The sequence below is a fragment of the Mesoplodon bidens genome, assembly GCF_964165515.1.
Source record: "Mesoplodon bidens genome assembly, chromosome: 14".
NCBI lineage: Eukaryota > Metazoa > Chordata > Mammalia > Artiodactyla > Ziphiidae > Mesoplodon > Mesoplodon bidens.
The window spans coordinates 82,090,187-82,102,635 of record NC_138170.1 but is presented as its reverse complement, the minus strand read 5'-3'; the positions used below and the strand labels follow the sequence as shown (position 1 = coordinate 82,102,635).

General features: G+C 56.3%; 1 long non-coding RNA gene across 1 annotated transcript; it reads right to left on the bottom strand.

Annotated features, from left to right (window-relative positions):
* LOC308627992 lies at positions 1–7,480 on the bottom strand. Its single transcript, XR_014017485.1, has 3 exons — positions 6,387–7,480; positions 2,972–3,290; positions 1–1,818 (listed from the first exon to the last, which is right to left on the bottom strand). It is a non-coding gene; the product is annotated as an uncharacterized lncRNA (long non-coding RNA).
* Positions 7,481–12,449: the final 4,969 nt, after the last annotated feature.

Genomic DNA, 12,449 nt, shown 5'->3' with positions numbered 1-12,449 from the left:
AGCAAATATAGGCTGGTAGGGGGCATCGTCAGGCCTTGAACCCACACCTCCCCTCCGCCTCCCCCTCGCCAAGGGCGTCACGGCAGGTGTGAGTAACAGGCCCGCAGACTGTTCCTTCTCTGTTCGGGTCGCTTCTGTCTGACACACACACCCTTGGCCCTGAACTCCTTTGGCCGTCACCCCCTTCAAATCTTTTAGCCAAATTCTTTAAAATTTTATAAATGTAACACATGACTAAGAAAAAAACATAAGCCATTAGAATGAATGGAGCTCCATGAGAGGATCTCTCTGAGGGATGAATTTTCTGCCACCCCAATCCCACACCTCGGAGAGAACCACCAATCATTTTTCTAAGGCCACACAAGAATCCTTGAAGCAAACTCAGGTGTACTGTGCATACTGTTTGGCAGATAGGGTCGTACTATTTTTTTTGCAAACGTTTTCACAAAAACACTATCACTGTTCTTTAGACGTGAGTTCTTTTTAATGACTGCGTTGTGTTCCATTATATAAATAACTGTCATCTTATCAGCACCTACCCGCTGATGGACATTTAGGCCAAGATTTTGCCATTACAAACATCGCTGCAGAAGAACCTGCGGGCAGGTCTGTCCTTATGTACTTGGGAGGTAGAGCTGTAGGATGAGTCCTTAGCAGAAGATACTGAGGCAGAGGCTGTGGTCTGTAAACATTCTGTAGAGACTGTAAAACTGCCACCCAGAGTAAACCAATCACGTTCCTGCCCACTGAGGGAGAGTCTGTTTCCTCAGCATCTCACTGCTTTAATTTGCACAGCTCTGAGCGCAGGTGAGCGTAACTTCGTGTTCAGTGGCTGTTTGTTCTGGGAACCGTGTGTTTACCTCCTCGAAGGAATAATCTGTTTATCGTCCCGCTTCCTCACTTCTTACGCACTCAGCCCGGGGTAGCCTGACTTCCCTCCCCGCCACACCACCTGTGGAGCTCTGTGCCGGGTGCTTGATGACCTCCTTTAATCCTCAGAGGACCAGTGAGGGGGGCTATCGCCCCATTTCACAGAGGAGGTTCAGGAGATCACACTGCTAGGGAGAGAGCAGTACGTCCAAGTCCAGGCCTCCGTTTCTTGCCACTGTCACATGCTGTGTCCACTGCAAATGCTCTTTTCAAGGTAACCGATGACCTAATTGCCCTTTTCCCTCTCTGTCTCGGACATTCAACGTTAAAGAAAACCTTCTAAATTACTTTGGCTTTCGTGACGGGTATATCAGCTAGAAAGTTTGGGTTGCAAATATCAGAAACTCTCCAAGCTGGTTAAACAATAAAGGAAATGTGTTGCTTTCCAAGCTGAAAGGTGGCCCAGCTTGGTCCTGGACCTTGATGTCACCAGCAGCTTAATTTCTTTCCTCCTTTTTAGGCTCCATCCTAAATTTTACTCTCCTTGAGGAGTTCTACCATACTCTCTTTCAAGGATAAAATGCTGAGGAAGGCTAGGCAGGCTTTTAGGAAGGTAATGCCTCTGGCGGGTGGGTGGGTTTTCTTGCAGAGATTAGGGAAGAAAATTGGACGTTCCCAAAAATGTTTCCAGCCAGCACACACGTGTGTTCAGGTTTCATTGTGTACTTGCATGTGTACTTGCAGGAAGATCATTTCAACGACCTGGGTGGATTTTTCCTTCTGGCCTACTCCTTTCCGTGCACGGTCTCCTCTTTCTCTTTATAGAAAATTAAGTCCAAACCCTCCTCACACGAGTTCACACCAGCCTCTGGGATCAGGAGACTCTGAGGCTGGACAGCAAGTTACACAGTCACACCTGGTCACCTCTCCATTCGTTGCGTGGCCCCGCTGAAAAAAAAGCACGCTTAATTAATTTTCAGGAAAATCGTAGATGATAAAAACTAAAATAGTACAAGATAATTGTTTTTTTACTCCCTATTTCCTTTGAGGCTTTCCTCCCTCCCTCCCTCCTTTTTTTCCTTCCTTCCTTCCTTCCTTCCCACATGTTCAGAACTCAACTGCTGACCAGGGGAATGATGGGAAGAGAAAATGCTTGAGAGTTCCAGGTGGCCGGCTATCTAGGCCGGAGGAGAGGCCTCTCCCTGTAAACAGCCCTCTTTGGGGTGAGGCTTGATCCCTTCTGGTCCCAAAAGCTTAAAACTCACCAGGTTGTTTATCACGCAGACTGCTGTGCCTGGGCCACCTTAAAGGAGGGCAGGAAAGTGCCAAGAGTAGTTCACATTTTACCCCCTAGAATGGGTACAGAAGCTCTCCCCAAAATGATCTAGACATAGACTTAAAGCCTTCACAGAAATTAGTTAAAAATGGATCACAGGGGCTTCCCTGGTGGCGCAGTAGTTGAGAGTCCTCCTGCCGATGCAGGGGACACGGGTTTGTGCCCCGGTCTGGGAAGGTCCCACATGCCGCGGAGCGGCTGGGCCCGTGAGCCATGGCCGCTGAGCCTGCGCGTCCGGAGCCTGTGCTCCACAACGGGAGAGGCCACAACAGTGAGAGGCCTGCGTACCGCAAAAAAAAAAAAAAAAAACACACAAAAATGGATCACAGGCCTAAATGGAAAATATTATAAAAAACTATAACATTCCTTGAAGATAACACAGGAGAAAACCTAGATGACCTTGAGTATGATGATGAATTTTTAGGTATGATCCATTAGAGAAATAATCGATAAGCTAGACTTCATTGAAGTTACAAACTTTGGCTCTGCAAAAGACAGTGTCACGAGAATGAGAAGACAAACCACAGGCTGCGAGAAAATATTTGCAAAAAACACACCTGATAAAGGACTGTTAGCCAAAATACAGTTTCCAAAGAACTTTAGAAACTCAGTAATAAGAAAACAAACTACCCTTAGCCAAAGACCTTAACAGACATTTCACCAAAGAAGATATACAGATGGCAAATACGCATATAAAAAGATGCTCCACATCATCGGTCATCAAGGAAATGCAAATTAAAACAACCAAGAAATACCACCACACACCTATTAGAATGGCCAAAATCCAGAACACTGATGGCACCAGATGCCGGCGACGATGTGGAGCGACAGGAACGCCCAGACGTTGCTGGTGGGGATGCAGAATGGTACAGCCGCTTTGGAAGACAGTTTGGCAGTTTCTTACAAAACCATATTCTTACCATATATATGATCCAGGAATCATGCTCCTTGGTATTTACCCGAAGGAGTTGAAAATTTGTATCCACACAAAAACCTGCACATGGATGTTCATAGCAGCTTAATTCATCATTGCCCAAACTTGGAGCAACCCAGATGTCCTTCAGTAGGTGAGTGGATAAATCACCTGTGACGCATCCAGACAACAGAGTGTTATTCAGAGCTAAAAAGAAATGAGCTCCCAAGCCACGAAAAGACATGGAGGGAACTTAAATGCATATTACTAAGTGAAAGATGTCAATCTGAAATGTCACCTATATGTCACCTATATGACATTCTGGAAAGAACAAAACAATAGGGACAGTAAACCTATCAGTGTTTGCCAGGGTTCATGGGGGAGGGGCGAATAAGCAGAACACAGGATGTCTAGGATGGTGAAAATACTCTGTATGATACAATAATGACGGACACACGTCGACATGTTATTATATGGTGTCCAACCCACAGAACGTGCAACACCAAGAGTGAGCCCTTCTATAGACTGTGGGCTTTGGGTGATAATGATGTAGCATAGAGGCTCGTCAACTGTGACGAATGTCCCACTCTGGTGAGGGATGTTGATAATGGGGGAGGGAGGCTGTGCGTGTGTGAAGGCAGGGGGGTAATACATGGAATATCTCTGTACTTTCGATTTTGCTGTAAACCTAAAACTGTTCTAAAAAAATAAAGTCCTAATAAAAAAATGTTTTTCCCGCACAAATGCACAGACCTGCTCTCCTTCAGGCCTGAGGTGCCCGAGAATGCACAGCCGGCCAGAACCCAGCCCGCCCTCCCCTCCTGGCTGCGTACCCAAAGCCAAGGCCAAAGAGTGATCCTTTGGGGGTGCGCAGACCGCCTGTCCTGGCTCCCCATCCCTGGGCAGTGTTGGGGTGACCCTATCCCTAGGCGGCCTGTGTGCCCAGATCTTGGGCTCAGCCGTGCAGGGAGGGTGGTCCAGGTGGACACAGCCCTCTCGGCCTCCTGGGACCTGAGGCCAGTCAGCTCTCTCTGCTGCGGTTCCCGGACTTGCAGCAAGCCAGATTGTCCCCCGGCCTCACCCTCCCATGTCCACGTCCTGCTGGACCACGTGGAGGCCGTGGCGTCCTTGCCCCGTGGCTGCAGATGGAGCCCGAGGTGAGCCTGGCAGCCGGCACAGATGGCCCAGTTACCAGGCGCCCACACGGAGCTCCCCACCTCTGTTTGCATGCGGGTTGCGATAAGAGCAGGCAAACATCCTGCAGGCCACGCAGGGGCTCCAGAAAGAGAAGGTGCCCCAGGGACAGTAGCTCCTCCCAGGAGGGTCCTGGGGGCGAAGCCGAGAGAGAGGAGGAATCCACCCTTACAGTCGGTCTGCCTTTGATTCTCAAGGCAACGCTGTGAGGTGGGAGGAGAGGGGTTCATGATCCACTTCACAGAGAAACAAACAGGCTCAGAGAGGCTCGGCGGCCTGTCCCACATCACACAGCAGCAGACAGAGCCGGCCATCCCTCAGCCCTCCCCAGAGCCACGTGGCGCCGGTGTCTGAAGACAGCCGTGTCCCTTTCAGTTTCCACCCTGCTCCCAACAGCTGACTCCCATTTCCCATTTTTATTCACGTGGAGTCTGTCCTCCAAGCCTGGTGTGCCCAGCTCAGTAGAAGCAGGCAGGGTGCCCCTCAGGCTGAACCAGCTGCTTCCTCAGAGGCCACCTGGCCTGCTACTTCCCTTCCCGCTCCCTCTGGGTTGGGCGGGGGCCTTGAGGGGTGTCTAGTGCCCCCCAGCCCAGATTTCCAAGGGCAGCTGTCTCCGGGCAACCCTCAGAGGGCGCAGGTTGGGGGGCAGTGTGGGTGACCCTGAGTGAGCCCACAGCACGAGGGCTGCTGTCCAGTGAGGCGTCATCCTCTCGCTTTTCGTTCTTTAGACATGGCTTCCTGTGGGTCTGTGAACACATTTAAAATAACTGATTGAACACCTCTGTCTAGTAAGTCCAATATCTGGGATTCCTCAGGGACAGTTTCTATTGGTTGGGTTTTTTGCCTCTTTATGAGTCACACTTTCTTATTTCTTCTCATGTCTTGTAATTTGTTTTGTTGAAACTGAACATTTTAGATAAGGCAACACGGCTACTCTGGAAATCAGATTCTCCTGCTCTCCCAGGGTTAGTTGTTGTTTGTTAGTTCAGTAACGTTTCTGAACGAATTCTGTAGAGTCTGCATTGCACACTGAGCATGGACACTGAAATCTCTGCTCACTTAGTTTAGTGGTTGACCGACGGTCAGAGATTTCCTGAAACGCCTGGAACCAATGAATCGCCTAGTCTTTGCGGAGGGGCTCAGTGTGGATGCTGGGGTGCAGCGTCCCCGCTCAGTCCCGCTGCTCACAACCCTGCCGTAGCCCTCCAGCTCAGCCCGAGGCGAGGGCTCAGGGCCCCCTCAGGTCTCTTCTGGGTGTGCACACAGCCCTAGACTGTGCCTGGCCTTCCAGGCTCCCGGGAGCCTTTCAAAGCACCTATGCCTTGTCATGGCCCAGGTAGGCCAGATGATAACCGTTCTCTGGGAAAGGGGCTCTGAAGGAGCTCCAGCTCCTCTCTGCCCCCTGCGGTGGCCGCTGGCTGTCATCGCAGCTGCGGGTTTTGGATTTTCAAGACTCCCTTAGAGCTGAAGAATACAACAGGATACTACTCTGCAGTAAAAAGGAAAAGCTATAGACACACCCAGAAACATGGGTAAATCTCAAAATAATTATGCCAAGTTAAAGAAGATGACCAAAAAAAAAAAAAACCATATTATATGACTCCATTCACAGACAACTAGAAAACGCCAACTAATCCACAGAGCCGGAAAAGTCAGTGATGCTTGAGATTGGATGGGGGCAGGGAGGGGTGGGTGAGCTTTGGGAGTGACGGAGACGTTTGTCCTCTTCATTGTGGCCATGGTTTCATGGGTGTATACGTAGTCAAAACTTATCAAACTGTACCCTTTAAATGGGGGCACTTTGTTATATGAATTATACCTCATTACGTTTTTTTTTAATGTAACGACTACGTGGGTTTATCTACTACCTGAAAACAATTTTCTCCCTTCTCCCCACGCCCCCACAGCTGCATCCAGAGCTGACGCCAAGGTGCGTCTCCCTAAGTCACAGGCCACCGGCCAGGTCCCCGTGGACGTGGGCCCCCCCTCCCCTCCCGCTCCAGCCCCTGGGCCTCTGCCCCCGCTGCTCCCCTGGCCCGCATGCCTTCCCGAGACTGGCCCCTTCCCCTTTACCTGGTGGATGTCTCTGCGCCCTTCAGCTGAGCCGGAGCTCCCCAGGCCAGGGCCGGTCTCCCAGCAGCTCCACTGCTGCTCTCTGCCCAGGCGCTGCACCCCAGCCCCACCCCTTGATCCTGGAATCCTGTTCGTACAACTGCCTCTGTCAGGAGCAGGCAGGGTCTTGGACGGGCCCTGGGAAGCACTTAGCAGGAGCCGGGCTTCAACAACCGCTGCTTGAAACAAACTCAGGAAGAATCTGGAAACAACCTGAATGTTCAACCCTGGAGGCCCGGGAAGGTGGCTGGCGGCGCCCCTCGGTGGGATGCTCTGTGCCCGGACAGACAGTTCGGGGGCATCTCGGGTGAGGTGGGTGGATCGGAAAGGGCGGGATGCCTGGCCAGGTGCCCCACGGGCCGCCGTTTCCCAGCTATGGCCTGGCGTGGGCAGGCCTCGCCGAGCGAGGAAACTCCGAAGCTGAGCCCCGTCCACCTCTCTCCTCTCTGTCCACGTGTCTCCTCCGAGAGCCTCTGCCTCCGGTGCGGAGGGACAGACAGACAGCTCTGCGGGGCCTCACACCCACCAGACCCGCTGGCCGCCGCCCCGGCACCTGGCCCTCCGTTGCCAGGAAGCCCTCCCTTTGGGAAGCCAGGCCCGAGGCTGCAGGAGCCCCGGTCAGGGGCAGGACGGGGAAGCGGCCGCAGCGGGGCCTCCGCCCACCGAGCGCGCCCGCCCAGGAGGGTAGAGGCAGGCCCGGCCTCCACGAGCTTTGTGCCGCCTTCCTGGGGCGGCCGGCAGCCAGCCAGGCGCCGGCCCGTGGGTGTCTCTGGCCCAGCTGGACGCCGGCCGCCCTCCTCCCGCGGGCCCTGGCGCACAGCCGCCGCTGGAGCGACGCTCCGACCTTTCCCCCACTTCCCGCTCTGGCTTCCGGATGATTCCAGGCCCCTGCAGTTGACAGGAGTCACATGCGGCTGGCACAGGGCCTCCCAGGCCATCCCCTCCCCCCCTCTCATCGCTCGGGCCTCAAGGCGGCCCGACGGAGCAGGGGGAGGACCTCTGGCCCCGCAGAGGGCCGGGTCTCCGGCTGCAAGGCTGGGGCCACGCCCAGTGCCCCGGCTCGGCCCAGGGACCGGCCCCACCGCCGTCAGCCTCCTTCCCGGCCCCCAACGTGGGCATCTGCCCTGGGGGCGGGGCTCAGTGACCCACCTTCTCACGCTGCCCACACTGTGGGTGGTCCTCGGCCTGGGAGCCTCCCTGTGGCTCGAGCCTCTGTCATCCGCTTTTAGTTCCCTGAACACGCCCCCAGGCCGGCTCTCGGCTCCCCCGCCCAGGGTCACAGCCCCACTGGGCTCCCTCAGCCCTCACACTCCAGACACAGTCCTCAGGACAGAGGCAGACAGCTCTTCTCTTCCCATCAGGCCCGTGACAACACGGGGACAAGGGGCTTTGTCACAGAGCCACCACGGGGCAGCAGGGCCCAGGTGTGAGCGCAGGTCTGTGCGAGCCACAGCTGGAGGCGCAGATGGGGAAACAGAGGCACCGAGAGGTAAGCAGGGGCCAGACAAACTGGGCCTGGTGACCCCAGCTCCACACCCTGCCTGGACCCTGGAGCACAGAACGGGGCTGGGGGAGGCAGGAGGGATTCGGTCCCAACGCCGTCACGCCTGCACGAGGGGCGGAAGCCGCTTCCCGTAAGGCGCTGGGCCAGCCTCGACCCTGCGCCCTGCACCGTGCAGCTCCCTGGTTGGGCGGGAATGTGGGGAGGTCACCTTGGCTACTCCCCGGCGTCTGGAGAGGGCAGCAGGATCATGGGAGGGACCCCCGTCCATATGAAAGCCTGGGGACGTCGGATGCTTCCCCTCCTCACCCTTGTCCTCTGTCTCCCCCGCTGCTTGGTGATTGCCAGGCAGGGGCACCCAGAGTCGGGGACCTGCTCCTGGGAGAGTCGTGGGGACTTAGCGAACTGGGAAGTGGCATCCCCCGGGCCTGCGCCCTTCCTGTGTCTCCGGGCAAGCCCTGGTCTCCCTGCAGCTGCCCAGCTCCTGGGTGGGCTGCTCCCTGCCTTCCTGTCCCTGCAGGGACAGCCCCTGGGGGCTCCCAGGCTGCAGGAAGGTGACTGCAGTCCCTGAGCGAGCCCTTCTTATCTAGAGCTTGGAAGGACGTGGTGCCAGGGGAGGAGGACCCAGAGCTGGGGGCCTGGGACAGGTGAGAAACGGAATCCAGTGGTACTCGTAGAGGTGTCCCAGGCACACAGAAACACCCACGGAGCCGATGCCTGGCTGCTGCACCTCTCTGCTGTGCGACGGCATGGTCACTGAACCTTTCCTGAGCTTCAGTTTCTGCAGTTTGAAAACAGGAGCCGTGATAAAGCCAGCTTCGCGGACTTGTGTGAAATGGAGAGGGTGCTGAGCTTGCTCAGAGTCTGTGAGCCAGGGATGCTGCTAGAACGTCCTGTCCCGGCACCCAGCGCCTGCCCCCCACCTTCTGTTAGGAAACAACAGCTCTTCCCCTCCCCTCCTCTCCTCTTCACTCCCTTTCCTAACAATTTGGTCCAAAGCTTCGGTAAGGCAGAGCAAGGTAGGCATTGGTACCTGGCTGGGGGACACAGCGGCCTAGAGTGGGTGTGGGGCGAAGAGGGCGTCCGCCCAGCCTGAGAGGGTGGGGAGGCGGTCCGTGGAGCACCGGTGGGGAGTGGTGCCCAGCGGAGGCCCAGAGCGGGCATCATCCGTCTCAGACACACCTCAGAGAATTCTCCGGCCTGGCGTCTTCCTCAAGTAGTCTGATGTCGTCTGCTCAGGGGCTTCTCTATCCTGGGGGTACTCGTTTCACCTTGCCAGTGTGGACAAAGCCAGCGCGCTGGAGAGGGCGTCTGTAGAGAGCATCCCTCTAAGGATGCTGTCAGATTCTGGACAGAGAGCTGTGGGTGAGCCTGGGAGGGGTCCTGTCGGGGGGAGGACAGAGCTGTGACCAAATCAATGAAGGCCTCATGGGGGGGACAGGAGAGGTGTGTGGCCCCAAGGGACAGAGGGGGTTGGAGGGATGAGAAGACCGGGAGAGAAATCTGGGTCCAGCGTAGTCAGAGAACCCCACTGAAGGCAGCCCTGAAACTGGGGGTGCTCGAGCACCCCTGCAGTGAGAGTGCTGGGAGGGCAGGGTCTCAAGTGGCACCTAATGCCTCACGCAGATGAGGTGCGGCTGTGACAGATGTGCGCACATGCGTGCGTGCGTGTGCCTGTGCCTGTGGAGGGTGGGTGGCCTGGTGGGTTTGCCAGTGGCCTGGCCTCTGACTCTGGGAAGAGGTGCCATGGGCCAGGCCGCCTGGGGCCGCTCAGGAATCCCTGAGGGAACTATGCAAAGTCAGCCTGTTTCCCGGGACACTTTCAGCTGTTTTCTTCCTGTCCCAGGGAAGTTTGCCAGCAGGTGGGGTGCCAGTCTGGAGGCAGAGGAAGGAGGCGGCTAACTTTCTTGGGCTCTAACCTCACGCTGGGCACAGTGCTGGGTGCGGGGATTCTGGCTCTTCTGGCTTCTCCGTTCATCTCAGCAGGTGTCCTGGTTGCAAGCAACAGAAAATACTCTTAACTTAGTCAGAAAGCTGGGAAACCAGCATGGGAAACAGGAAAGAACCACAGCTAAGGCCACACCCACAGCGTCCCAGGACATGTCCTCCACCCACCCCGTCACTGGTGGCTGCAGGGCCCTGCGCTGGCCCCCAGTTCCCCTCTGGGCCTCGCTCAGGGTGAAGGCTAAACCAAGGTCACTGCCAGGCCCTGGCCACTGTGCAAGGGCAGGGAGGTGAGCCTGGGCCTCCGCAGCGGAAGACAAGCCGTCCCCCTCTGTGACTTCCTACCCAGGGTTTCCCGGAGCAGGGTTTCTGGAAGGATGGGATGCAGGGTGGCCCTACATGCCCACATCCCCCATGACCCCGTCCCAGGACTCTCAGAAAGGTGGGGAGTTAACCAGAGTCTAGAGAGGTAGAAGCTGTGTGGGGAGGCCTGGAGGCTGTGATCTGGGAAGCCTTCACAGAGGAGGTGACGGTGATGCTGGGCCGTGCAGGCTGGGCAGGAGCTCCCTGGGAAGAGAACATGGAGAACGTGGGCGGAGAGCTGGGCCTGCTTCGGAGCGGCCGAGCTTTGCTGTGAGGGCCTCAAGCGGGGGCTCAGGCTGCAGACCTGGAGGGACGGAGTGATGGAGCCGCCTGCCTCCCCCTTAAAGGGTGTCCTTCCACGGGAAGCGGGGGGGGCGCATGTCCACCCCTCGGCCCTGGCCCCCTCCCGCTGATGTGGGCACCTTCCCAGTGGCTTCCCGGGACACCCCGAGGGCACAGATCCAGGCCTGGGACTTGAATTTCTCACTCTGCTGCCGTGTGTGTGTTTTTAACTGTCCCAGAGGGAGGCGGAGCCACTGAGGGGCTGTGAGCAGGGGAGCTGCAAACCCGCTCTGGGCTACAGAGACAGGATGCTGTGTCCAGCTGGACCAGAGACAGGACATAGTAAGGCCAGAGGCAGGGCTCTGAAGGCTGTGATGAAATCCAGACACAGACAAGATGGTGGGGGACACCCGTGAGAGGGGCTCCATGACTGGTGGCTGGTGGAACACAGCTTTACCTGAACAAACCTTCCCGTCAGAGGGAAGGCAGCAGGACAGTCCCCCTGGCCTGTCCAGGCAGCAGCCCTCCCACACGACATCCCCTCCCCCAGAGCAGGGCCCTGGGCGGCAGGCTCAGGGCCAGGTGGCCTTCTGGGAAGGTGGCTCTGATTTCCTGGAAGAACCAAAACAGTAAATGCACAGCCTTTCTCTGCACTTCCCACTGTGCCCCGGCCTCTGCTCGGGGAGAAAGGGCTGTGTACGCAGCGGCCACACTGAGAGGGCTCACTAGCTTCCCCAGTGGTTGCTGGGACCCAGGGGAGGGATGGCAAAGGGATCTGAGGGCACAGGGACCCAGGAGCCTGGGCCATTCCCCACGGAGCTGCACCTCACACAGGGCAGGAAGCACGGCCAAGGGACTGGGCATCCACGAGCAGCAGGGCAGGGCCTGAAGACTGCACAAATCACGTGCGTGTGCGCATGCGTGCGCGTTTGAGCTTACTTTGGGGTGTGTGTGCATGTGTTGGGCTGCCTCACGCTTCTGCTCAACAGACGCTGAACAGGCCCAGCACATAAGAATGTAGCAGGGACCAAGGTGGTAGAACCTGCCTTCAGGCCTCTCAGGCTATGGGGGAGGCAAACAAGATGTCACCGGGGATGCACAGGGAGACACAGGAGCACACTGATGGGCCCCGGCCTGAGGAATCTCAACAGAAGCTGAAGGATGAGTAAGAGTATGTGTGTGGTGGGGGGAGGGTCAGCGTCCTGGGCAGAGGGGACGAGCATGGGACATTCTGGATCGTTCATGGAGCATATGCACGTGCACTGGTGAGGAAGAAAACAGAAACCCAAATTCTAAATGTAAAGAGTACTACTCGGGCTTCCCTGGTGGCGCAGTGGTTAAGAATCATCCTGCCAAGGCAGGGGACACGGGTTCGAGCCCTGGTCTGGGAAGATCCCTCATGCAGCGGAGAAGCTGAGCCCGTGCGCCACAACTGCTGAGCCTGCGCTCTAGAGCCCACGAGCCACAACTACTGAGCCTGTGTGCCATAACTACTGAAGCCCATGCACCTAGAGCCCGTGCTCCGCAGCAAGAGAAGCCCGTGCACCACAACGAAGAGTAGCCCCTGCTCGCCGCAACTAGAGAAAGCCCGCGTGCAGCAGCGAAGACCCAACGCAGCCAATAAATTAAATAAATAAATAAATAAATAAATAAATAAATGAGTAACTTAAAAAAAAAGAGAGAGAGAGAGTACTGCTCTTTTCCGGCTCCAGCCATAAGAGGGTAACAGGTATCAGACTTACCGTCCCATCATAAACAACTAGAAAACTGGGCAGACTATATGAAGCAACTGTTTTCATGCACTGGATGACACTGCAGGGCAGTGGTCCCCAGAGAAGGGCACACATGAGGGCAGCTCCACATTCACTCTGGCACTCTGCCTGGAGCCAGCCCAGGCACTTTCTATACCACACACAGGAAGTGAGGCCCAGGGA